The sequence below is a fragment of the Dendrobates tinctorius genome, unplaced genomic scaffold (genome assembly GCF_039654945.1).
Source record: "Dendrobates tinctorius isolate UK_male_01 unplaced genomic scaffold, ASM3965494v1 ptg000292l, whole genome shotgun sequence".
Lineage (NCBI taxonomy): Eukaryota > Metazoa > Chordata > Amphibia > Anura > Dendrobatidae > Dendrobates > Dendrobates tinctorius.
Window position 1 is genome coordinate 8533802 of NW_027361959.1, and position 27438 is coordinate 8561239.

The 27438-nt window shown below is 42.3% G+C and overlaps 1 long non-coding RNA gene across 2 annotated transcripts in view; it reads left to right on the top strand.

The window, feature by feature from the left end:
• The window catches only part of LOC141072868 (uncharacterized), a 123041-nt gene extending 98908 nt beyond the window's left edge, over positions 1-24133 (top strand). The window contains exon 4 of one of the 2 annotated variants that reach the window (XR_012226885.1): positions 220-7269. This is a non-coding gene — a long non-coding RNA (uncharacterized lncRNA). Of the gene's footprint in view, positions 1-219; positions 7270-23495 lie in introns of those variants that run through there. The other variant, XR_012226884.1, reaches the window with a different exon arrangement.
• Positions 24134-27438: the final 3305 nt, after the last annotated feature.

Below are 27438 nucleotides of genomic sequence, written 5' to 3' on the forward strand. Positions count from 1 at the left end.
TTAATGTTTAAACTGTATTTTGTGAGCAAATTTTGGATGTGTGGTTTGTTTGGCTATTTTCTCACTGAAAGGGGCAAGTTTACCTTTCAAATGGTGTATCATTTGTGTGTATGGGTGCAGTATGAACGGGGATACAAAGGAATCACCGAAAAAGTGTTTAGAAATAATAGAATAGATTTACAAAAATATCTACATGGTTTTTTTTTTTTTTTTTTTCAGTCAAGATGGAGTGCAGAGTGTACATTACTGAGAAAAAAAAATAACTTTTTTGAATTTACCAAATGGCTGCAATGAAACAGAGTGAAAAATTGAAAGGAGTCTGAATACTTTCCGTACGCATTGTAAAAGAAACAGCATAAGACAGAACTTGTGCACAGCAATGTCGCTTTCATCTTGCTGTGTCTAATGTTCATTTCATGGGGCACTTCAGCGGCTCTGTTTGAGGCTGATTCCAGGCAGAAGCAACCTAAAAAAGACACCGTTTTTTTTTTTGTTTTTTTTTCTTAACATTTAGATATTGCGTGAACACACACATAAAGGGAATACTCCAGTTTCATAGTTTCTTTGGATGTTCGCATTTCACATGCAAAAGTAAACTGTGAATTTTTTGACTATTTCCATGGTTTTTCCTGACAAAAGACTTTATTGAAAATGGAATATCAAATGACAGCAACAATGCAGTAATAAAATCGTAATCTTGGTCTGTATAATGTGGACGTACATTTGTGGTGGCCATTGAAGCTGTAACCACTGAACAATCAGTAATCACATTATCACTCTAAATAATGCCAACTGCCTGGCACAGCCCAATGTGGAATTAGTCTCGTATCCTTTTGTCTCTGCAATTTCTTTGCCTACTAAACGATATAGGAGCAGTAAGAGTGACAAAGCGAGAATTTGTGAAGTAAGCTCACACTGAACATAAGTGTCTTGTCAACAGTGTTCCTTCCAACCAGTTACTTGAGCACTGTTAAGACCATAAGGATACAAGCTAATGGACCAAAGCATAGAGGATATATGAGAATTCAGCTGGCAGTACAGGAGTGCAAATCCTCCTGGCTTCTATTCATTGTGCTGTAAGATGTGATTGATTTCCCAAGGAGCCTAGTTCCCAAACGTAAAGCCAGCCAAGACTTTCTAAGTGAGCCGCTCAAGGAACTAAGTTTGATTAGAATCAGTATTTGTCATTCTGAAGTTCCTAAAAATGTTAGTTTCAAGATTAATTTAGCATTTGTTTATAACACTTTAATTGTAGATGTTGTTCTGCACTTGATATCATTTTTGTAAAAATGAATTAAAATTAAAAAGATAAATATATCTCTCAGAATTTTTATTAAACAACAAAATAAGTAATGTTGCAAGTTTCACACCAGCCACTGTGACTTCTTTAGACTCATACTTTCACCTCCTTTAACACCTTCCCGACATTTGCAGAATATGTACATCATGGCAATCTCCCGTGCAGAGGGTAATTGTCAGCAGGTGTCAACATTCTAACAGCCTGCACTGCTCCCAGCACTTTACCCGCTAAATGCTGCGATCAATGTTGATTGCAGCATTTAGCAGGTATGCAGAGGGAGGGAGGTCACTCTTCTTGCCGATCGGTGCCCCAGCGATGTCATCACAAGAGGTCGATTGTTGCTTCGGTGACCCAATTCCCAAAGGGGTATAATTTCCCAAAGGAGGTCATTTGAGGGGGGAATCTGCTCTTCCAGCAGTTAGGGGCTCTGTATGCTGAGTCCGCAGACAGTTCTAGGATGATCTGCGCTCTGTACCTCCAGTCTCTCCGCATGGCTAAGTTGAACTGTACAGCCACATAAGGGGTATTGCCTTGTTCATTAGAAATTTTGGGACAATTTTTGCTGCCATTTTACCCACTTCTTGTGTGAAAATGTAAAATCTTTGGCTAAAACAAAATTTTGGTGGTGAAAATGGGGTTATTTTTTCTTCACTGCCCAATGGTATACAATTCTGTGACACACCCGTGGTGTCAATATGATCACTGCACCCCTAGATGAATTTGAGAGGTGTAGCTTGTAAAATGGGGTCAATTTTAGGGGGTTCTGCTGTTCTGGTACCTCAAGGATTCTCCCAGTGGGTCATGGCACCTGCAAACCATAACAGTAAAATCTGGCGCTCCTTGCCTTCTGAGCTTTGCACTGTGCCTGAAAAATATTTCCTGATTTATATGTAGGGTATTGGGGCACACTGGAAAAAATGGACCTCTGTTTGTTGTAAAAAAATAAAAACTTGTGGCTAAAGCATTTTAGTGGGAAAAAGGGAATTTATTCTGTCTTCACCTCTCAATTGTATAAAATTGTGTGAGACACATGTTGTGCGAATATGATCACTGCACCCCTAAATGAATTCATTGGGGACTGTAGTTTGTAAAATGAGTTCAGATATGGGGGTTTTTGTTGTTCTGGTACCTCATGTGCTCCTCCAAGGTGACATGGCACCTTCAAACCAAATAAGCTTACCAAGCAAAATAAAAAGTCACACATAATAAAGGTCAATCAATGGAAAAATAAAGTTCCAAGTCTTAGAAAATGGCTACAATTTTTTTTTTTTAATCCTTCAGAAGGTTCCCTACTGCTATGGTAACTGATCGGAACCAATTGCGCAGCAAGAGAAGTGCCGTGGTCCATCAAAAGTACTGACTGCCTTTTTGAAGCCAATTAATTGCCACTCCCATGCTGGACAGCTGCATTTAGGAATACAAAAAATGTTTAGAGTGTCTAAAAGCCCCAATACACATTAGATTACTTCTAGCTGATCGACGGTCAGGTTGACCACGGTCTTGCCCGTCTCTGCCTTAGGCCGGGGTCACACTTGCAAGAAACTCGCACGATTCTCACACCCGGCACTCGGGACCGGAGTGTGAGGCTGCATGTATTTCTATGCAGCTGAGTGCTCCGGTCCAAGTGCCGGCGCCATTGCTGGGTTTTGAGATGTGAGACTCGTGCTAGTTTCTTGCAAGTGTGACCCGGCCTTACACAGGGGCACTCGTTCGTGCTGAGTACTCCTGTGTTTGAGGAAGCCGTCAGGTCATCCCCGGGCGAACAAAGTGATTGGCAGTCCGATATCGTCAGACATGTCCAATTGACATCTCTCTGACTGGTGCCCCCCATACACATTAGTGTTATGACTGAACCCGCCGATATCAGCAGGTGCAGCAGATATTAGGCTAATGTGCATGAGGGCTTAAGATTCATCATATGTATCGGTGTGCCTCACTGTCATAAACTTGGTGCATCTTCTGCACATGTGCTGTAGATAGAAGACTGTAATAATCTGCCCCAATGTGTTTTCTGTTTGTGTACCTACCCTGAAAATGTGCCTTGGATTTTTGCAGACTTAGCCTTGCTTTCCCACCAAGTCATACAAAGCCCATTGTGTGCCATTGTTTCATTCACTGGTATCAGCAGGCCTTTTATTTTAACATGTGCAATAGATATTCCTATTCCCTAGAGCATGTCGCTCGCTGTCTGACGGAATACAGCAGGTGAAAAAACAAGCGGAGGGCATGATCGTTTTATTTCTGTATTGCGTAGCTTTGGTCCATGCTGCTGGAGAATACTGGTGTGAAATTTTAGAAAGGGCTAAAGCATGTGTTGTAATTTTCCAGGACTACTTTCTTCCAGCTGTGAATTAACCAATTCCTTCCCACGCTCGCATGGGCGTTTATTCGAGATCTTGAAAATTGTATATTTTTTATAGTTTCAGTAGTCAACTGTTCCCATGCCTCTGTTCTGCCATACGTATGTTTGTTGGCATTTCTCAAGCCTAGCAACACTCTTATTTCTTGATATCTTGACCACTGGATGGCAGTGTTGTGTTGCTTTACACTAATGTTTCATTTTATGCCGCTGATACTTGCAGTTGCTGTTTTTTGTAGAAACTTTATAGATGGGCTTTAAGCGACCAATTCATTGTTGTATTTGTCTTTTTTTTTTTTTTTTTTTTTGGTGTTGTTTTTTTTTTTTTTTTGGTACCCCCTGCATGTTTTTCATTTGTACCTGTTTTCTAATGTAAAAGAGGAGATCAAAATTGATTGTAATGTTGATACTTTCATAAACTATTGGCCTAGGATCGCTACTACCAATAGGTGGCGCTGTAGAGTAAAAGTCCTCTTTCTTTCTGAAGAGGCAATTTGCATATTATTTTCCCAGAGGAGCATTGCACGGCGAATAAGTCTCCTTACCTTGACAAGCCACAGCTGGCATGTCACTCTCCGCAAGGAGAAACCTTACTTCTTAGACCCTAGTCCAGAGCCTCTCACCTTGCCAAATCAGATCTCATACTTTGCACTGACGAGAGCCAACAGCTTGAAACACCGTGTCTGCAAATTGAGATTCTGATTTGGCTTGTATCCTAAGTCATACTACAAGACTCGTTAAAGGGTTGATTGTGACTTGTAGGATCGCTACTACCAATAGGTGGCGCTGTAGAGTAAAAGTCCTCTTTCTTTCTGAAGAGGCAATTTGCATATTATTTTCCCAGAGGAGCATTGCACGGCGAATAAGTCTCCTTACCTTGACAAGCCACAGCTGGCATGTCACTCTCCGCAAGGAGAAACCTTACTTCTTAGACCCTAGTCCAGAGCCTCTCACCTTGCCAAATCAGATCTCATACTTTGCACTGACGAGAGCCAACAGCTTGAAACACCGTGTCTGCAAATTGAGATTCTGATTTGGCTTGTATCCTAAGTCATACTACAAGACTCGTTAAAGGGTTGATTGTGACTTGTAGGATCGCTACTACCAATAGGTGGCGCTGTAGAGTAAAAGTCCTCTTTCTTTCTGAAGAGGCAATTTGCATATAAACTATTGGGATAACCTGAGTAGTGCTGTGTTTCATCCTCGCAATAGCTGTAATTCTGTGACGCTGGTGCTGCTCCTTGGTGCTCCCCTTCCCTTATGGGATGTTATGTCACACATCAGGGGGCATGGCCTGGTCCTGGCTGCTAGCAGCAGCCAGCCCCCTGATACCATCAGTTTGTATTTACTCTGATATCAGAGGGCGTGTCCTTCTCCCCACTGCTAGCAGCAGCTAGCCCCATAATATCTCCTTAACTGCAGTCCTAGATCATAGAGCAGGCTACTCCCTGTGATATCGGGCTGAATGTGACCAGATTAATATCGGGGCTAGCAGCCAGGAGCAGAACACGCCCCCAATGTGTGACATAAGGGAGGGGGAGCACCAAGGAGCATCTCCAGAGTCACAGAATTACAGCTACTGTAAAGATGTAAAACAGCACTGTTCATGTTATCCTAATAGTTCATGAAGGTATAAGCATTTGGATAATTTTTCTTTTCCCTGGAGTACCCCTTTAATTTGTCTTATTTCATGTTTGTCATTGTAGGCAGGGTTAGTGGTTTCCAGACTTTCAATTGCAAATATTTTTTGTGCAGATGTATTCCAAAATCCAATCCCCCCATGCTTCCCACTTCCCTGTAAAATGGGGGACTTTTATCCCTGTTGGAATGGATCATCTATGCACTTGATCGCTTCTACATTCATTCCCTATAGGGCTGCTGAGCGCTGCGCTCTACATTTTCCTGTAGCTCTATAGAGAATGAATGGTGTGGCGATCGGGCATTTGATCTTATCCCACCATTTTGTAATGGGGATAAAAATTTCCATGTCTGCCAATCAGTGCTTCCACCAATCGGCAAGTTATCACCTATTTTGTGGATAGGTGATGACTTTTTTTTACTGGACAGCCCATTTAAGGATTGTGAATAAAGAACCTCAAGGTCTTACTTTTACTGGTGATATTGGCGCTATGTAATTTTATGTTTAGGTGAGTTTGGTAACCTAGATCTCAATGATACATCGGTCTATTATGTAGATTATAGGAGAGACCATTTGTATTTTATTAAGGAGAATGGGAATCTATTCTTTGACGTCTGCCCTTATTCCAAAATCTTCTACAATGCACTTTAGTGTAGTATGGGGCAGCACTACTAAAATGCCACGTCTTTGTGTGAACTATGTTAAAAACCAAACACTGTTCATGGAAACAGGTGCTGAATTGGCGAGTGTCCTACTCCACGAGATGTCAAGGGCTGTAGAAATTTTTGTTCTGTTTTGAAAGTATTATTTTAAACCCTTAAATATTTTGAGTTTTCACCTTAATTTTTTCCCCCCTCCCCTTGGTCCAAAAGCCATACGGTAATTTTTTTTTATATTTCTGTCCACGCAGGTTTGAGAGTTTGTTTTTTGTGGGACACATTGTTGTTGCCACCATTTACGGTATTTTACCATACAGTGCAGTGCAAAAAAACTGGGAAAAAAATCCAAGTGCTGTAAAATGGTGAAAACAATTTAACCCCAATTCCACCATTATTTGTTTTTGTGTTGATGGTGTTCATTGTGTGGAAAAATTATCTATAGACATTCCTCAGGTCATTAGGTTTATAGCTATTCCAAACGTTGTTTTAATTTTTTCATTGGTAAAATAAAATTCTGAAATTGTGGCCCCCAAAAGATTTTGTTATTTTTTTTTTTGTTATTTTTAAATCAATGGAGCTGTTTGAGGGCTTGTTTTTAGAGTCCTGATCTGATGTCTTACTGTGATAATTCTGGCATTTCTAATTTGAGGTATTTGCTAATATTATTACACCTACTACATATTGAGATAGGATCTTGGAGGAAATATCCCTTTAAGCTATGTACCCATGTATGCAGAAAAAAACAGACTCCTTCCCAGGAAAAATGCGCATTTTTTGCGTGATTGTTATGAGTTTTTTTACAGGAGCATCCTCCTCGCTTATACACGAGTCATATACGGGGGTCGGAGGGGGAGTGGGGGGTGTCAGAGACCATACTCCCCCCTCCTGGCATGGTCTCTGCTGCCCCCCTGCTTCCCCCATGATCTCAGTGTCCCAGCTGTTCCTGCATTCAGTGGTCACGTGGTATCGCTCATTAAACTCATGAATATGCGCATATTTAATGAGCGGTACCACGTGACCGCTGAATGCAGGAACAGCCCGGGATGCCGACATCATGCTGGAAACGGGATGAAGAGACCGGGCGCCAGGAGGGGAGTTGTGAGTATGACTGGGGAGCAGAGCAATACTTACCGCTCCCTGTTCCATTGCTGTCTCCAGGTCCTCTGGCTGTGACATTTAGCGGAGGGCACAATGACGTAGTCAGTGCGCGCCCTCTGCTAATGTCACTGCACAGGACCCGGAAGACAGCGATGGAACTGGGAACGGTAAATATAGCCAGTGCCGGGGGGCCTGGCCCCCAGCGACGGAGAGGTATGTTTTTTTTTTTTTAAGCAGCATATGGGGGGGGGGGGGGGTATTTTATGTATGTAGCTTCTACTTGGGCCACCATTAACCCTTGTGCAGAATATGAGGGTATTTATGTATGGAGCATCTACTTGGGACACCATTAACCCTTGTGCAGCAATATATGCGGGTATTTATCCTTGGAACATCTTTTTGGACCACCATTAACCCTTGTGCAGCACCACCCTCGGCTTATACATGAGTCAATAAGTTTTCCCAGTTTTTTTGTGGCAAAATTAGGGGGGGGTCGGCTTATACGGTAGTTAGAAATGCGGATTTTGCAGCGAAATTAATGAGCATGATGCGTTTTTTCCGCAGAAAAAAATGCATCAATGTGCACAAAAAGTGCGGAATTCATTAAAATGAATGGGATGCTTCTTGTAAGCGTTTTTAAGCGTTTTTGCCGGTAAAAACGCTTGCATGGGTACACAGCCTTAAGCTATGTAACAGAGGTTGGCAACTGCCTGCTGTTGCTATAAAGCAGGCTCAACTGGTGAGCCAGCTTCATACTTTCTCTAGTGACCCATTTTGAAAATGTGCACCATAGGTCATTAAGGAATTAAGTGTGTAGCTTTTTGTAGAGTATTTTTACCAGAAACACAGAACTTACCAATGTACTAATAATAAATCAGAGGTTTAGAGCAGGGGTGAACAACTTTTTAGTCTAAAGGCCCCGTTACACATAACGAAGTCCAAGCGATCCCACCAATGATCTGACATGGATGGGATCGCTGGGACATCGTTAGGCTGATCGCTGGTGAGCTGTCACATAGACAGCCCCTCCAGCGATGAGGACCAGCGAGCAAGCTGGTTTCTTATGTAAACATCGGGTATCCAGGAGCCGCGGCTCTTGGATACTCGCTGTTTACCTTGGAAACCGGCGTACATGCTGGTTTCCAAGGTAAACATCAGGTATCTAAGAGCCGCGCGACTCCTGGATACCAGGGCTGTGGAGTCGGTAAGCCAAACCTGCGACTCCGACTCCTCCATTTCCCTTACTCCGACTCCAACTCCCACATATATTGCTTATATTTTAAGTGAAAAATTTATTGTAGTACAATGTGAATATCAGACATTTAATCATTCTTATGATACAATAATCAAGATATTTAGATAGAACATATATATTGGAATACAACTTTAGAACACAAAACTGTATTAAATTGTAAATATGTAATACACTATGTAATATCGATTACACATATGCTATGAACCCGTTCTACGCCTGGGTGGCGAGCATTATTATTGATATATGGTCTCCCATCCTGGTATGTGCTGCCCCGCTCCTATCCTGGTGTGCATGGCACCCTGATATGCAATCCTGATATGCATGGTCCTCTCACCCCCCCGACCCCCCAATCCTGGTATGCATGGTCCTCTCACCCCCCAATCCTGATATGCATGGTCCTCTCACCCCCCAATCCTGGTATGCATGGTGCCCTCACCCCCCTTTCCTGGTATGCATGGTCCCCTCACCCCCCTTTCCTGGTATGCATGCTACCTTTCACCGCCTATCCTGGTATGCATGGTCCCCCTTAACCCTAATAAACTACACACATACAAAGAAAAAAAAATTTAGGCTATGTGCCCACGTAGCATTTCTTAAGCAGAATATTCCTGAGCAGAAACGCACACTCTCTTCCCGGGAAAACGCATGCGTTTTTGACACGCTTTTTTAAGCATTTGTCAAGCGTTTTAGCATGTGTTTTCCTATGAGTTTTTGCCTATACAATTGATGGCACGCGTTTCCGCAAAATTAATGAACATGCTGCGTTTTTTTTTTACCGCACCATTGGATCATGTGCAGAATTAATTATGATTGAATGGAATGCTTTTCTTAAGCGTTTCCGCTGCAGAATCGCGCATTTAAAAACTCTGCGGAAACGCTTAAACGCTACGTGGACTCAGTCTTATACTCACCCTTCTTTCCTGTGCTCCAGCGCTGTCACGTTCTGCTGGAGGACGGGGGAGGAGTGTGGCGCCAGAGTACGCGCGTGCCCATAGCGCTGTCCACGCCATATTGCTGAAGACACACTGCAAATGTGTCTTCAGTAAAATGGTGCCGGATCGCACTATGCGCATGCTCGATTCTGGCCGCACTCCTGCTCCGGCCGAAGAGAAGCACCGCGGCAACGCTCCTCCCGGTCAGGTAAGTATGGTGCCCGAGATTGTGGTATGCAGTGTGTATGCGTACTGCCATCTCCGACGCCATACACACTCCTCACCGCTAGATGCCTCATTCTGTGTGGAGCCAGACTGCGCAGGCGCGTCGCCCTTGCGCAGTCTATAAAGGCTTCAGACTGACGCTTAGAGCGTTATAAAATAAATATATATATATATATATATATATATATATATATATATATATATATATATATATATATATACACATACACACACACACACACACACACACACACACACACTCGTATGTTAAAGTTTGGGCACCCCTATTGATGTTAACCTTTTTTCTTTATAACAATTTTGGTTTTTGCAACCGCTATTTCAGTTTCGTATATCTAATAACTGATGGACTCAAATATATTTCTAGATTCAAATGAGGTTTATTGTACTAACAGAAAATGTGCAATCTGCATTTAAACAAAATTTGACCAGTGCAAAAGTATGGGCACCCTTATCATTTTCTTGATTTGAACACTCCTAACTACTTTTTACTGACTTCCTGAAGCACTAAATTGGTTTTGTAACCTCATTGAGCTTTGAACTTCATAGCCAGGTGCATCAAATCATGAGAAAAGGTATTTAAGGTGGCCACTTGCAAGTAGTTCTCCTATTTGATTCTCCTATGAAGAGTGGCATCATGGGCTCCTCAAAACAACTCTCAAATGATCTGAAAACAAAGATTATCAACATAGCTTTTCAGGGGAAGGATACAAAAAGTTGTCTGAGAGATTTAACCTGTCAGTTTCCACTGTGAGGAACATAGTAAGGAAATGGAAGAACACAGGTACAGTTCTTGTTAAGCCCAGAAGTGGCAGGCCAAGAAAAATATCAGAAAGGCAGAGAAGAAGAATGTCCTTGACTGTTCTCACCAATCCACAGACCACCTCCAAAGACCTGCAGCATCATCTTGCTGCAGATGGTGTCACTGTGCATCGGACAACAATACAGCGCACTTTGCCCAAGGAGAAGCTGTATGGGAGAGTGATGCGAAAGAAGCCATTTCTGCAAGCACGCCACAGAGTCGCCTGAGGTATGCAAAAGCACATTTGGACAAGCCAGTTACATTTTGGAAGAAGGTCCTGTGGACTGATGAAACAAAAATTGAGTTGTTTGGTCATACAAAAAGGCGTTATGCATGGAGGCTAAAAAACACAGCATTCCAAGAAAAACACTAGCTACCCACAGTAAAATTTGGTGGAGGTTCCATCATGCTTTGGGGCTATGTGGCCAATGCCGGCACCGGGAATCTTGTTAAAGTTGAGGGTCGCATGGATTCAACTCGGAATCAGCAGATTCTTGACAATATTGTGCAAGAATCAGTGACAGAGTTGAAGTTACGCAGGGGATGGATATTTCATCAAGACAATGATCCAAAACACCGCTCCAAATCTACTCAGGCATTCATGCAGAGGAACAATTACAATGTTCTGGAATGGCCATCCCAGTCCCCAGACCTGAATATCATTGAACATCTGTGGTATGATTTGAAGCGGGCTGTCCGTGCTCGGCGACCATAAAACTTAACTGAACTGGAATTCTTTTGTAAACAGGAATGGTCACAAATACCTTCATCCAGGATCCAGGAACCAGGGCTGTGGAGTCGGAGTCGTGGAGTCGGAGTTAGTTTTGGTTGGAGTCGGTAGAAATGTACCGACTCCGACTCCAGCTTTAAAAAAAAGTATTAATATTTCATAATTGAACTTTCATATGAATTTTATAAATGTTACTCAAATATATATGTTCTATCAAACTATGAACAACAGTGATAAGCAGTTCTGCTGGAGATAGACATTTCTTACTTCTTGTGTGTCACTGTTCTCCACTGCCCTTATCTAATCTTATACTTGGTTAACCTCATGCTGCCCCAACCCCCCTACTTACAATGTATGAAACTGAAAGTGAAAATGTGTTGCAAATTCTTAGTAGTAAAGCTCCTCCTCTAGACTAGATCATACTAGGTGTGCGTCTTCCAAGCATCTCACAGCTGCCTGCTACTCAGAAGAGGAAGACTGTAAGAAGTATTATCCTTTCAACAAACTTTGCATCAGTTAACTGTGAGTACATGAGGAATAATAACAGTATTACTGACCACTATATCAGTTGTACGACCTGGCAATTTTGTACAATTGTTTTTAGGAAAAACAATTGTCATTTGGATTGTGAATGCAGAATTAAAAACCTGAGAATGTCAAAGAAGCATCACATTAAATCAGCTGTATTTGAACATTTCACCATCACTCAAGATAGAAAACATTATGTCTGTCAGTGTATGACAAATGATCCAGACGAAAACAAATGCTGTGAAGCCAAGATGAGTGCATATTCAGGCAAAGATAAAAATTCTCCTACCAGAGCTTCTAATCTAGAGACATTTACAGCGCTTTCATCCAGAAGTACTGAAAGCAGTGGATGAGAAAGACTGCATCCAAACCAATGAACCAGTGCCCAGCTCTTCCAGCCAAACAAAGGAGCAGAGAACTTTGCAGCCATCAGTTGCAAGATATTTTGTCAGTGACAAAGTTATTGTGACAATGACAGTAGATACATTTAAAAACAGATCATAGAGCTTGTTGTAAAGGATAGTGTGCCTATTTCATCATTTTCACGACCAGCTTTTATGTGTCTGAATGGGGAAATGGCCCGCAAGCTTGGTGTTTCTCTGGAGAGAGAGCGTATTAGAAAATTAGTAATCGAAGAAGCTTTTAAACAAAAGGAAGAACTTAAAAAAACTCTCAAGGGACGCTTTCTGTTTCTTAAAATGGATGCCTGCACACGTCACAGAGTGAACTATTTTGCCATCAATGTCTGATTTGTTTGTGACAAAAATGAAATAGTTACCAAGACATTGGCAGTATAAGACACCAAAGCTCATCACACCAGTGAGTTTCTCCAGGTCTTGGTGGAAAAGGTTCTGCAAGACTATGAACTTAAAAAAGAGCAAGTTCTTTCTGTCGTAACTGACAATGCTTCAAATATGATAAGTACTATTAAGCTAATGAATGAGAGTAATGATGGTGACCAGCAGCTAGAAGAACATTCTGGGTCCACAGACACAAATGTTTGAAATAGAGGAAGACAGTATTGTAACTGAGGAGCAAACTGAAGTTGCTTCAGATGAACAGCAACATGATAGTTTAGATGATCTTGTTGAAACTGTCACTATCTTCTTTCATTCATCACATGCGCTGTGTTGTGCATACGCTACAGCTGGCTATAAGAAACAGTCTGCAAGAAGGACATGCTTCTGCACTGATTGGCAAGGTGAGAAAATTGGCTACTGTTGCCAGAACTCCTAAAGTTGACTCAATTTTGAAGAGACGTGCTGGAAAAGGGGCAATTATTGATCAAGCCACACGATGGGGCAGTACTTACTTAATGATTCAGCGCTTGGTTGAACTGAAAACCTTTCTTGTAGACATGGCTAACCCTCAACTGACGCTAAATGAAAGTCAGTGGAATCAGGTGACTGAGCTGGAAAAATTGCTAGAGCACCCATTTACAGTGACTAAAAAATTACAAGCAGAGGACTTAACTCCAGGTATTTTCTTAAAGGAGTGGAAGAACCTGATGTTTCGCCTGTCCCAAAGAGGAGGGTTAATTGCAAGTGGCATTGCTACATCAATGAAACGGAGAGAGGAGCTACTATTACAAAATAACATTCTTTTGGCAGCTGTTTATGTAGACCCAATGCATCGGATTCTTCTAGATGATCAACAGCTAAGTAAAGGAAAAGAAGCTCTGTTTGAAATAGCAGTAAGGATGAAAGGGTTGCAGAACAGTCAGGAGGAACAAGAAGAATTTGGTCGTCCTGCCACATCTTCACCCTCATCATCAACTGATGAAGAATTTAATTTCGAAAAATATTTGGATCACAAAGACCGTGCAAAGCGTTCCCGCATAGAAGAAGAGTCATCCCCATCAAGGAACACAGCCAGTACATTTCAGCAGAATTTTTCATGTGCACTAAAAGAAATTGAGAAATTTGACCGTTCATCAAAAATAACAGTGCAACAAGCGATTCCTCTGTATCCTGACATTGTCAGAGATGTTGCCCGAGTGGTTACTGCTTTGCCACCAACACAAGTTAGTGTAGAGAGGTTGTTCTCTGCTCTCAAAATAATTAGATCAGATTTGAGGGCATCCATGAAGGAGGATCTGACAGAGGCAATACTTTTTCTGAGGACAAATTTATAGATTTCTTCTTATTAACTGCATAAAAGTGTTTATTGCATATTTACTTACAGTTTAGAAAAGTTTGTAAAAGTTATTTGCTATATTCTAATTGTATTCTAATAAATGTAGTTTTTGCTCTAAGTGGTCTGATTACTTATATGATGGTGAGAAACTGAATAAGCACGATGTTTAATATTTTACAACAGTAATTTGTTGTTATGAATTGGCCATTTATGAAGGAGTCGGAGCCTGATAAAATCCAGGAGTCGGAGTCGCAACTGTGGCTTACCGACTCCACAGCCCTGCCAGGAACTCATTAATAGCTACAGGAAGCGATTAGAGGCGGTTATTTTTGCAAAAGGAGGATCTACGAAATATTAATGTCACTTTTATGTTGAGGTGCCCATACTTTTACACCGGTCAAATTTTGTTAAAATGCAGTTTGCACATTTTCTGTTAGTACAATAAACCTCATTTGAATCCAGAAATATAACTGAGTCCATCAGTTATTAGATATATGAAACTGAAATAGCTGTTGCAAAAACCAAAATTGTTGAAGAAAAAAGTTTAACATTAATAGGGGTGCCCAAACTTTAACATATGACTGTGTGTATGTATGTGTGTGTGTATGTATGTATGTATGTATATATGTGTATATATATATATATATATACAGTCATGGCCAAAAGTATTGACACCCCTGCAATTCTGTCAGATAATACTCAGTTTCTTCCTGAAAATGATTGCAAACACAAATTCTTTGGTATTATTATCTTCATTTAATTTGTCTTAAATGAAAAAACACAACAAGAATTGTCCTAAAGCCAAATTGGATATAATTCCACACCAAAAAGAGGGTGGACAAAAGTATTGGCACTGTGCGAAAAATCATGTGATGCTTCTCTAATTTGTGTAATTAACAGCACCTGTAACTTACCTGTGGCACCTAACAGGTGTTGGCAATAACTAAATCACACTTGCATCCAGTTGACATGGATTAAAGTTGACTCAACCTCTGTCTTGTGTCCTTGTGTGTACCACATTGAGCATGGAGAAAAGAAAGAAGACCAAAGAACTGTCTGAGGACTTGAGAAACCAAATTGTGAGGAAGCATGAGCAATCTCAAGGCTACAAGTCCATCTCCAAAGACCTGAATGTTCCTGTGTCTACCGTGCGCAGTGTCATCAAGAAGTTTAAAGCCCATGGCACTGTGGCTAACCTCCCTAGATGTGGCCGGAAAAGAAAAATTGACAAGAGATTTCAACGCAAGATTGTGCGGATGTTGGTAAAGAACCTCCACTAACATCCAAACAAGTTCAAGCTGCCCTGCAGTCCGAGGGTACAACGGTGTCAACCCGTACTATCCGTCGGCATCTGAATGAAAAGGGACTGTATGGTAGGAGACCCAGGAAGACTCCACTTCTTACCCCAAGACATAAAAAAGCCAGGCTGGAGTTTGCCAAAACTTACCTGAAAAAGCCTAAAACATTTTGGAAGAATGTTCTTTGGTCAGATGAGACAAAAGTAGAGCTTTTAGGGCAAAAGCATCAACATAGAGTTTACAGGAGAAAAAAGAGGCATTCAAAGAAAAGTACACGGTCCCTACAGTCAAACATGGTGGAGGTTCCCTGATGTTTTGGGGTTGCTTTGCTGCCTCTGGCACTGGACTGCTTGACCGTGTGCATGGCATTATGAAGTCAGAAGACTACCAACAAATTTTGCAGCATAATTTAGGGCCCAGTGTGAGAAAGCTGGGTCTACCTCAGAGGTCATGGGTCTTCCGGCAGGACAATAACCCAAAACACACTTCAAAAAGCACTAGAAAATGGTTTGAGAGAAAGCACTGGAGACTTCTAAGGTGGCCAGCAATGAGTCCAGACCTGAATCCCATAGAACACCTGTGGAGAGATCTAAAAATGGCAGTTTGGAGAAGGCACCCTTCAAATATCAAGGACCTGGAGTAGTTTGCCAAAGAATAATGGTCTAAAATTCCAGCAGAGCATTGTAAGAAACTCATTGATGGTTACCGGAAGCGGTTGGTCGCAGTTATTTTGGCTAAAGGTTGTGCATCCAAGTATTAGGCTGAGGGTGCCAATACTTTTGTCCGGCCCATTTTTGGAGTTTTGTGTGAAATGACCAATGTTTTGCTTTTTGCTTCATTCTCTTTTGTGTTTTTTCATTTAAGACAAATTAAATGAAGATAATAATACCAAAGAATTTGTGTTTGCAATCATTTTCAGGAAGAAACTGAATATTATCTGACAGAATTGCAGGGGTGTCAATACTTTTGGCCATGACTGTATATGTGTGTGTATATACCGGGTGAGTCATAAAGGACGGACGTTTTTAAACTAATCATAAAATCGTTAAATATTTATTAAATATAAATGTATTCACAGATTTGGTTACGTATACTGACAAATATTTGACAAATTCAAGTGTGGAAAACAACATCTGCCATGTGGTGGCCATTATCAGTGATGCATTTCCAAAGGCGTTCTTGGAAGTTGGCATCAACACGTTCCAACACAACTCTGTCGATTTGGGCAACTTCCACTCGAATAGCTTCCTTCAGTTCTTGTAATGATCGAGGCTTAAGCTTGTATACACGTGATTTGAGGTGACCCCATAAGTAATAATCGCACATGGACAGGTCTGGGGACCTAGGAGGCCAATTAATATCGCCAAACCTGGAAATGATGCGACCAGGGAAGAGAGGGCGAAGAACGTTCATTGTTGCTCCGGCTGTGTGGGCCGTTGCCCCATCTTGTTGAAACCACACACTAGAGATGGGGATATGTTGCCGTCGTAACTCAGGAACAAAGAAGTTATTTATCATGGCGATATAACGTTGTGAGTTCACGGTAACAGTATTGCCATTATCGCCTTCGAAAAAGTACGGACCGATCACGCCATATTTGCCCATAGCGCACCACACCGTTACCTTAGGGCTGTGCAGCGGTCGTTCATGTAATTCTTTCGGATTTTCATAGGCCCAATAACGGCAGTTCTGCTGATTAACCATGCCATTGACATGGAAATGAGCTTCATCACTCATGAATAAAATAAGGTTGTCGTTTTGCTCAATAATTGCTTCCATCTCATGTGCGAACTTCAGTCGCGCTGCGTAATCCCCGCGCTCCAACTGTTGCACAATGGCCAATTTATAGGGGTGGAAATGCAGGTCTAAATGCAAAATACGCCTTACTGTACGATTACTGAGGGCAAGTTCTAAAGAATGTTTCCGAGCAGATCGACTCGGACTACGCAGCATGGCTTGCCTGACGCGTTCCACATTTTCAGGGGTACGTGCCGTTCGTGGAGCCCCCGGTGGTCGTTTGTTCATTAGTGTACCTCGTGTACGGAGTGCTTCAACCCAACGTAGGATAGTGTTACGAGCGGGAACAGCTTGATTTCTGTGAATATTGAAATGACGCCGAAACTCACGCTGAACGGCTGTGATACACACATTATTCTTGACAAAACTGTCGTACGCAAAAACGCGATGTTCTATCGTCCACGGCACCATAGCTTAAACTGAAACTAAAATAAAAACAATGCTTTCACCTCACAAACATAACCCCGCCTCCCGCACATCTCTACCTCCACCTGGTGGTGAGTTATAGCCACTTCAAATACATCCGTCCTTTATGACTCACCCGGTGTATGTGTGTATATATATATATATATATATATATATATATATATATATATATATATATATATATATATATATATATATATATATATATATATATATATATATATATATATATATTCACTATGTAATAGACTATGTAAGTGGCAGTCTATGAATTTGTTCTAAGAAATAGAATTGCCTCCATCAGATCCTCCTTCATAGATGACCTCAAATCTGACCTAATAATTTTGAGGCTAGAGAACAACCTCTCTACACTAACTTGGGTTGGAGGCAAAGCCATAACCACATGGGCAACATCTCTAACAATTTCTGGGTATAAAGGAGTTGTCTCATGCACAGTCAGTTTTGATGAACGGTTGAATTTTTCTATTTCTTTGAGAGCAAGTGAAACATTTAGCTGAAATATGGTCAATCTGCTTGCTATAGGAGACGGAGTGAAATCTTTCCTTGCGGCAATGCTTTGCCTGCTCCATGTCATCATAATACTTGTCAAAGTCAAACTACTCATCTGATGATGAAGATATGGCAGCAGTAGCACTGTCAGGACACGAGTCCTCTTGCGCCTGGCAGTCCTCCTGTAGGCCACTCATCCTAATTGCTACCTCAGTCAGAGCTTCTTTTCCTTTAGTAAGCTGTTGATCATCAAGCAGTATACGATGACTTGGGTCCACATAAACAGCTGCCAGAAAATTTTTATTTTCCAGTAGCTGTGTCTCTCACCATTTCATTGAAGCAGAAATGCCATCTGCGATTAAACCTCCTCTTTGGGACAGGCAAAATAGCAAGTTCTTCCACTCCCTTATGAAAATGCCAGGAGTTAAATCCTCAGCTTGTATTTTTTTAGTCACGGTAAATGGGTGATTAAGCAGTTCCTTCAATTCAGCCACCTGTGTCCATTGACTTTCATTTAGGGTTACCTGAGGGTTTGCCATAACTATAAGAAACGGTTTTAGTTCAAGCAATCGCTCATTCATTAAATAAGTGCTGCCCCACCAAGTGGCTTGATCGACAATTGCCCCTTTCCCAGCACGTCTTTTCAAGATGGAAGCAATTTTAGGGGTTCTGGCGGCAATAACCAATTTCCTCACTTTTCCAATCAGATTTCTAGCATGTCCCTCTTGCAGACTCCCTTATTGCCAACTGCAGCGTGTGCACAATACAGCGCATGTGATGAATATGAAACTGTTTTGAAGCAGCTTCAACAAGATAACCTATTTCTACAGTATAATTTTGCTGTTCTTCTGTTGTAATATCTGTTTGTTCCTCAGTTACATGAACAGCACTGTGGCCTTCCATCTCAAACCTACGGAATCCTAAATTTTCTTCTAGCTGTTGTTCATTACTCTCATTTCATCAGTTTAATTGTACTTATGCTTGAAGCATTGTCCGTTACAATAGCAAGAACCTGTTCTTTTTTGAGTTCGCAATCTTGCAGAACTTTTTCCACTAAGGCCTGGAGAAACTGGCTGCTGTGATGAGCTTTAGTATCTCTTACTGCCAGTGTCTTGGTAACAATTTCTTCACAAACATATCGAACATTGATGGCAAAATAGTTCACTCTGTGACGTGTGCAGGCATCCATTTTAAGAAACATGAAGCGTCTTTTGAGAGTCTTTTTATGATCTTCCTTTTACAGAGAGCGCATAATAATCACCTACAATATTAGCATTAGTTACCTTCCTGTGACAGAGATGAGCAGTAGTACTTTCATTTTCTCACTTTCTCCAACTCGGGGCCCAGGAATCGGATTCTGTGCAGGGCAGGCACCCCTCCCCCTCCTCTCTCTGGTGAAGATGGCAGAAGACAGGACAGAGGAGGGGAGATTGCCCCCTGCAGTCTGGAGCTGGTGCAGGATGGGAGCACTGCAGCTTACATGTGAGTTTTGATAGGTGCGTGCCCCTGTTTCTAGGGGGAGTAGCTGCCCCCCCTGCCCCTCGCTGGCTACGGCCATGATTCACACACAGCGATTTGGCGAATCTGTTTTTTTTTGCAGTAAAATGCAGTGACTCTGGGCATCCCAGCACAGTCAATGGGTTTCAAGATATGACATTCAGACACAACGTTTTGTGAGGATCCGTTTTTGGGCTCACAAAGAATGAGCATGTTAGTTTGTTCGGAGTTTTTCTTATCTGCTTTTGCTATTGAAAACATTATCTATGAGCTCAAAAACCTTTCAGGTGATGCGTTTTTTTTTTAAAAAGCTGATCTGCTTTTGCAGCTGAAAAACGTATCCGCAAAAACGCTGTGTGTGAATGTAGCCTTAGATCATGAATAGAACAGCCATTTATAGGACATTTCATAACTTACCCAAATTCCTATGAAAAAATATTCAGCACATTCTGCAGTGAACTACTGTACCCAATTTATTATATATTTTAGGAGTCGGTCCATTTTATACCGACTCCACCAAAATGAGCTCCGACTCCACAGCCCTGCTGGATACCCGCTGTTTACCCTGGAAACCAGTGTGTACGTCGGTTTCCAAGGTAAACAGCGGGTATCCAAGAGCCACGGCTCCTGGATACCTGATGTTTACATTAGAAACCAGCGTCCAGCATCTCCGATCGCTGGTCTCTCGCTGCCACACGCAGTGTGCTGGCCAGTGGGAGACCAGCAATAAAAAATGGCCCAGGACGATCGAGCACGATCAGCATTACCCGGCAGGGGGGCCGGTCGCTGATCCCCGTGATCGCTGTGTGTGACGGGGCCTTAAGGGCCATTCCTGAAGGCCACAATAAAAGTTGGTTGAGTGTTAGGAGCCATTACCTCTTTAGATGTTTTGTCTAATTGAAAATATATGCCATAAATAGCAAACAGATTGTAATCCTTTAAAATGGAACCAACGCCAATCAAAAGGATAAAGTTCCCCTTCATCCAGATTGAGGTGTCCATTGATTCCTCTTTCTCCTTATCAGTGTCTCACTTAAGCCTGAAGTCTGATTTTTTTTTTTTTTTTTTTTCTTTTTCTTCTTCTTTCTCTTATAAACTGCAGTGATTAAGGCAGCATTGATGCACAACCACTCTTTCCAAGTCATCTTCTTTCTGGGCGACTTAGGAGTCTGGACTCTCCCATTCTGTAAAAATATGGTCACAGAGAGTACCATTAAGGCTTAGTGCGCACGTACCGGAACTCTCGCGGAAATTACCGCGAGAATTCCGGAATTCCATTCCGCGGGAAAATCGAATTTTAAATTCCCGCGATTTTCCCGCGGAAAAACTAGCATTTTGCAAGCGTATTTAGCTTGCAAAATGCTAGCGTTTTCCAAGCGATCTGGAGCATCGCTTGGAGAACTGATTGACAGGTTGGTCACACTCGTCAAACATAGTGTTTGACGAGTGTGACCAACTTTTTACTACTGAGGCCGCCTATGCAGCATCAGTAGTAAAAGATAAAATGCAAAAAAAAAAATGGTGGTATTCTTACCTTCCGACGTCCCGCGCAGCCGTTCCCAGTGATCCTTTGCGAAAATGCCCGCGATGACGTCCGTTCTTGCGGGATCGCGATGTCGTTGCGCGAATGACCGCGAGACTTCGCGATCCCACGAGAACGGACGTCATCGCGAGGATTTTCGCAAAGGATTACTGGGAACGAGAGCGTGGAAAGAAGCGGGAAGGCTGCGCGGGACGCCGGAAGGTGAGAATAACTATTTTTTATTTTAAATTCTATTTTTTTACAGGGATATGGTACCCAAAGCCCGGAGGACCGCCTCCTCTCCTCCGGACCGTGGGTACCATCCGCAAATGTTCTGCTTACTTTCCGCATGGTGTGCACAGCCACATGCGGGAAGTAAGCGGAACAATGCATTCCTATGGGTGCGGGATTGCATGAGCATGCTGCGGTTTTTACCGCGAAGCGATTCTGCCGCGGTAAAAACCGCAGCATTAGCACAGCATTGCGGAATCCCACAGGAATGCATGGGATGCTTATTTTTCGCGGCAAAATCGCGCGGTTAAAACCGCAGCGGAAACGCGAAAAAAACGCCACGTGTGAACTCAGCCTAATACTCACCTTTTCCTATGGTGCTACCCGTCACTCTTTCTCCCTGAGATTTGAAAATCATTTGAGCAGCCACCAGACACTACAAGCATTTTTGTGACCAGATAATTGAGGGTCACCGAAATGGATATTGACTGCCTTGTGTGGCTTCAAGACAACAGGTTGTGCTCCTCTAGATTAGAACCCTATCCAATGTTTGGCAGCTATGTCCTCCCTGCTTAACTTTTATTTCTCCGGCATGTTTTTTGTGCTCATGACATCCTATATCCATTAACAAAGTCCATGTCTCATTTTTGAACCTTCTCCATTACAGCTTGCATTGCCCACCTTGCTTGTGTGTGGAGCTGAACTCTTACTGAAATTACTGGGAACATAATTATCAGATAAGGAAGTCTTTTGTGTGGGGAAGTGTAGTTTTCACACTTAAGTTTCTCTATAAACAGTTTCTTGCTCCTGGAGATGTGGGGTGGGGGAGGGTCGTTAGGAAATTATAATAATTGGAAATATATTTATAATTGCAAACAGGAGAGAAATGGCAAAGAAATTTATGAATTAATTTTATCTTAAATGGTGGTGTTCTAGTACTTATTGGATAAAATCTAGCGATGCGGCTAATCTAAAAGGTCATTCTGGAGAAAACATATTAAAGAGAGGTCACAGGTTAGACATAGGAGAATAAGCTGCCTTGTGTACATTTGGTTGTGTTTTGGGTGTTTTTCTCCATTTCATACAGAACTGGCTATCCATATGCCCTCTGGGATAGGCCAACTGATTGAACAAGTCCACATAAGAGCATGTGTATTGAGGAAAGTCCTTGGCAAACAGGCCTTGTTTATCTAGATGAATTAAAGTTTGTGTGTTCCTGTCATTTTGAGGTCATTTTGATTGCGTTTTTGTCCACTCTGTAAAAGCGGTAATAAACAGCAGAACCGGTGTTCATTTTACAGACTGGCGCTGGTTTCCACAAGTTGTTTGTTGTAATATGGTGGCACAGCCAGTTGTAGGTTGAAGTTCTCAAAGGCAGATATGAACAGGAGGAAAGCTGTGAAACCAGGGAAGTTGGTCATACGCTTCAGATTGCTGTCAGTCCAACACTTGTTTTGACCGAGTACGTTTTCTCTCTACTCCTCTGTACACATGGACGATTGTCAAAACTAAGCATGTATGGGGGAGGTAGCGACTGCCAGTCTTATCTGGGAGCAAACGGAATGGGAGTTGATATTTAACATGTTGATCCTTCTCTCCATGGATGACATCTACTGGTAGGGAGTCAACCATAAATGGTCAGTCATTTCGTTTGAAACTGGCGACTTGGCATAATGTTAATCTAACATGTATGGCCAGCTTTATTTGGTTATTTTCTATGTAAATTTCTATGTAAATTGCAAAAATGCTAATATACGGTATGTATAGTGCTTTTGATAAGTGGGATCCTCGATCTGGAGAAATGCAAAAACAATGTTTAAAGGTAATATGTATTTGTTTCTTACCTAATAGGAGTGCTCAGAAAATGCATTGAACACATATTGTAGGAGGCCAGAATATTTTTGAGGAATGTGCTCCCATCATGAATGCACCAAACTCGTAAATTAATGTCCAAATATGTCAAATATATTTTTTGATGACTTCTCCTATAAGCCATAATTTGGAATAAGTCTGCTCTGTAACAGCATAAAAATATATTATGCCTTTTTGGTTAATATACCTAGTACAGGGTTCCCCAACTCTAGTCCTCAAGGCCCACCAACAGATCATGTTTTCAGGATTTCCTTTGTATTGCTCTGGTGAAGCAATTATCACCTGAGCAATACTAAGGAAATCCTGAAAACATGATCTGTTGGTGGGCCTTGAGGACTGGAGTTGGGGAACCCTGACCTATTGGACCGATGCTACTTTAAATAGTGCAGTAAAGTGCCATGGCAGATCCACTTTACGATGGCTAGAAAGAAGGAACATTTTTTATTTTTTTTAATTTCCCAATCTTTTAGTTGGATGAACCCATTGAGTGTCTGTAATACAAGCGACCTAACATATATATTTCTCATATTATTGTGTATATATTATAATCTGTTCTAAATGTGTTATCCACCTTTATATTGGTGCTATTTAAGCTACAGGAAGTAAAAATAATTTTTGGAAATGTAGATTTGATGTTTTTTTTTCTACCCACTATGTATAGGTTCTAAAGCGACAGCTGTGGTGTAATATAAAAGAACATGAGGCGGATCACTTTGTATCTACTGTCCCCATATCTGAACAGCTGTACTCTTTGTGTTTCGTCTGAACATGAAATGGAAACAGCTGAAATTTGACACAGATCTCCTGTCCCCTTTTTTAATGGACGTTTCTTTCCCCTCTTACATTGATACTCCTCTTGTGTTCATGAGCCTTTTTTTATGTGCTGCAGTTGGTAAAATAGCAAGGGATCGCGACGTGTCAGAAAACGCTGTCGCCAACATGAGGTCGCTAAAGTTAATTTTCCTATTTCAGGCAGTAAGATGTTGTTGCAATTGAACATGCTTTATACTAGGTGCACGTTTTGGTATAATATTTGCCAGTAGGTTATATCGATTTGTAGTCATTGCCAAAAAGATTTATTTGATGGCAGATGTGGTCACTGGGGCATTTTAGAGGTGAAAATGTACATTTTAATGCTATTATGAGAAGTAGTATGTAGAGAAAAAAATAGAAACTGTATTTTTCCATCAAGAAAATGTTTACCATATTTTGTGGAAAATAAGATGCACCAGACCACAAATTTTGGGGAGGAAAATTGGAATTTTATTTTTTTTTAAAATAAAAAAGATGTGTCTTATAGTCAGATTTTTCGGTAGCTTACCGAGAGAGGAGTGGTCTGTGGTGGAGCGCGGGGTCACAGGAGGCAGGGTCGCTGCTGCAGGAGGCTGGCGGGGTCAGAAGGGGGGATGCTGCAGGCCTCGTGCTGGGAGGAGGGAGTGTCCTGGCAGTGCGAGGCTGCGGGCCCTGGGCTTTTGTAAAACGTTCAGCACTGAGCGGAGTCCCCTTCCCATTGATTTCCCTGTGGTGGGCTGTCACCTAGCACCCACAGGACGCCGCCTCCTGCCAGCATGGGACTGTTAATGTGGCCTTCAATTGGCCATGCAAATTGGAGGAATATCAGCTGAACCTCCTCCTTGATAGACATGACCTGCCAACCTTTTAGTGTGTAGGGGTGCCCTGAATCGCCTCTGGGGTAAGGAAGCATCGGGCAGTTGGATTTTACCATGCCCAATCCATTTGTCCTCAGTGAACATAAATCTTCAGCAGAGGTATCCTTGCATTAGCTTACTCTAACATGTGCATGCTCGATAATCTGAGTGTTCAATATACACTGCTCAAAAAAATAAAGGGAGCACTCAAATAACACATCCTAGATCTAAATGAATGAAATATTCTCATTGAATAATTTGTTCTGTACAAAGTTGAATGTGCTGTCAACATAATCACACAAAAGTCATCAATGGAGATCAAATTTTTGAACCAATGGAGGCCTGGATTTGGAGAGAGCCCCAAAATGAAAGTGGAAATAAGTCAAAATGAAAATCAAAACAAGACAAAATTAAAGTGGAAACAAGTCAAAATGATGCTCAGTATTGTGGCCTCCATGTGCCTGTAAAGCCTCCCTACAATGCCTGGGCATGCTCCTGATGAGGTTGTGAATGTTCTCCTGAGGGATCTCCTCCCAGACCTGGACTAAAGCATTCGTCAACTCCTAGACAGTCTTTGGTTCAATGTGATGTTGGTGGATGGGGCGAGACATGATGTCCCAGATGTGCTCAATTGGATACAGCAGTGTATTTCTACAGATGTGATTTTTCTTTTAGGAGAACTTTTGTCAACTTGTAGGTTTTCTTTTGTCCAGATCCACACAAACCATTGATTTAATGATGTCCCCTGGAAAATTTTATTTAGTGACTGAGAGAAGCACATGACGTGGCAGGTTGACAAATGAAACTATTTGTGCCATTGTCTTTAGGCTGTGTGCCCACGTAGCGTTTTTAAGCGTTTTTGATGCGTTTTTCGGGGTCAAACCGCATCAAAAACGCTTAAAAGAAGCATCCCATTCATTTAAATGCAATTTGGCCTTTTTGTGCCAATGGATGCGTTTTTTTACCGCTAAGGAAACGCCTAGCGGTAAAAAAAACGCGGCATGTTCATTAATTTCTGCTTAGGTCCCCGTTTTTGGCTATTTCCTATAGTCCAAAAGACGTGCGGAAAAAAACGCATTAAAACGCGCGTTTTCTGGGAAGGAGAACCCGTTTCCTGAGCGTTTAAAAAACGCTACGTTGGCACATAGCCTTAAGGCTGTGTGCCCACGTTGCGTTTTTTAAGCGTTTCCGCAGTGCTTTTAGACATGCGTTTCTGCTGTGGAAACGCTTAAGAAAAGCATCCAATGTAATATAATGGAAAACGCACATGTTGTGCTAATGGTGCGTTTTTTTCCTCTGCAGAAAAAAACGCAGCATGTTCATTAATTTTGCGGAAACGCACGCGTTTCCGCATACCTTCAATTGTATTTCAAAAACGCATAGGAAAAATCGCTAAAACGCTTAACAAAAGCGTCAAAAGCACATGCGTTTTCCCGGGAAGAGGGAGTGCATTTCTGCTCAGTAGTAATCTGCATCAAAAACGCTACATGGGCACATAGCCTAAATTAGGCAAACAGAAAGGATGTGACAGCCTTGGTTGCCTTCTGTCAAAATGTTTGTGTACAACTGAATATTGCCCACTTCCAGATCAGTAGGATGGGTCAGTGGGGGCCTAGCCTCTGGAATAGAAATCCGCACTGGCTGGTAAATGAGGGTTATGGCTACTCAGCAGATGAAGACTCATGTATATGCAATATAGAGTCTTTGTGGACAGGTGGGTCTAGTAGAAATAATGTAGTCTAGCCAGTCTTTAGCTGACGTTGCTTATAGGTTATGAAATCTGATCTGTGGAATAAATGAGTAGACACAAGTTAAGCTGAAGTCACACATAGCGACTTACCAGCGATCCTGACAACGATATCAACGTGTCAGGATCGCTGGTAAGTCGCTATGTGATCGCTGGTGAGCTGTCAAACAGACAGCTTCACCAGCGATTAGCACAGCGATGCCGAGCGCGCGGCATCGCTGTGTTCGTTAGCGCTGATGCCATGGATCCATGTAAAAAAATAGAATTAAAATAAATATTGTTATTCTCACCTTCCGACGTCCCGCGCTGTCATTACGCCTCTCTCCACGCTCCCGGACCCAGTAATCCTTTGCGTGAATGACCGCGATGATGTCACGGTCTCGTGGGATCACAAAGTCTCGCGGTCAATCTTGCAAAGAATTACTGGGTCCGGGAGCGTGGAGAGAGGCGGGATGGCAGCGTGGGACGTCGGAAGGTGAGAATAAGGCCTCTTTCACACATCAGGTTTTCGCCGTCAGGCGCGATCCGGCGCTTTTGACAGAAACCGGATCCGGCAAAATGCAATGCCGGATCCGGTTTCCCCCCCATTGACTTGCATTTGCGCCGGATCGCGCCGGATGGCCATGCGTTTCATCCGGTTTTCGCCGGATCCGGCAATGTGTCGCGATCCGGCGTCTGGAAAAAACGGCTACTGTAACGTTTTTTGTCTCCGGCGAAAAAGCCGGACACGCCGGATCCGGCGTGTCCGTCTTTTTCACACAATGAAAGCCTATGAGCGCCGCAATGCGCCTGATCCGGCGAAAGCCGGATCCGGTGGCCGGATCCGGTTTTTTTGGTCTGAGCATGCTCAGTAGCTCTGCCCACAAGACATATATAAAAGCAAGACAGTGGGACCCACAGCCACACCCAACATGCCACCCAAGAAAGCAACCAAGCGCAGCAGGAGAAGGCAGGAGACCACTGCAGCACCATCAGCACCACCACCACCCCAAATGGAGCAGCAAATGGAACATGCTGAGGAGGGGAGGCCAGCAGCAGATGAGAGACGGTAATTATCAAATCCCCCATTCCTCCAAACTAGGGCTATTGAATATCAAGATATTCATTGGCCCTTTGTTTCTCTTTATTCAACAGCCGCCCAATAGATGCAGCAGCAGCAGCAATGGCAGCAGCTGGAACACCACCCACAGGCATGGAGTGTGGCCACC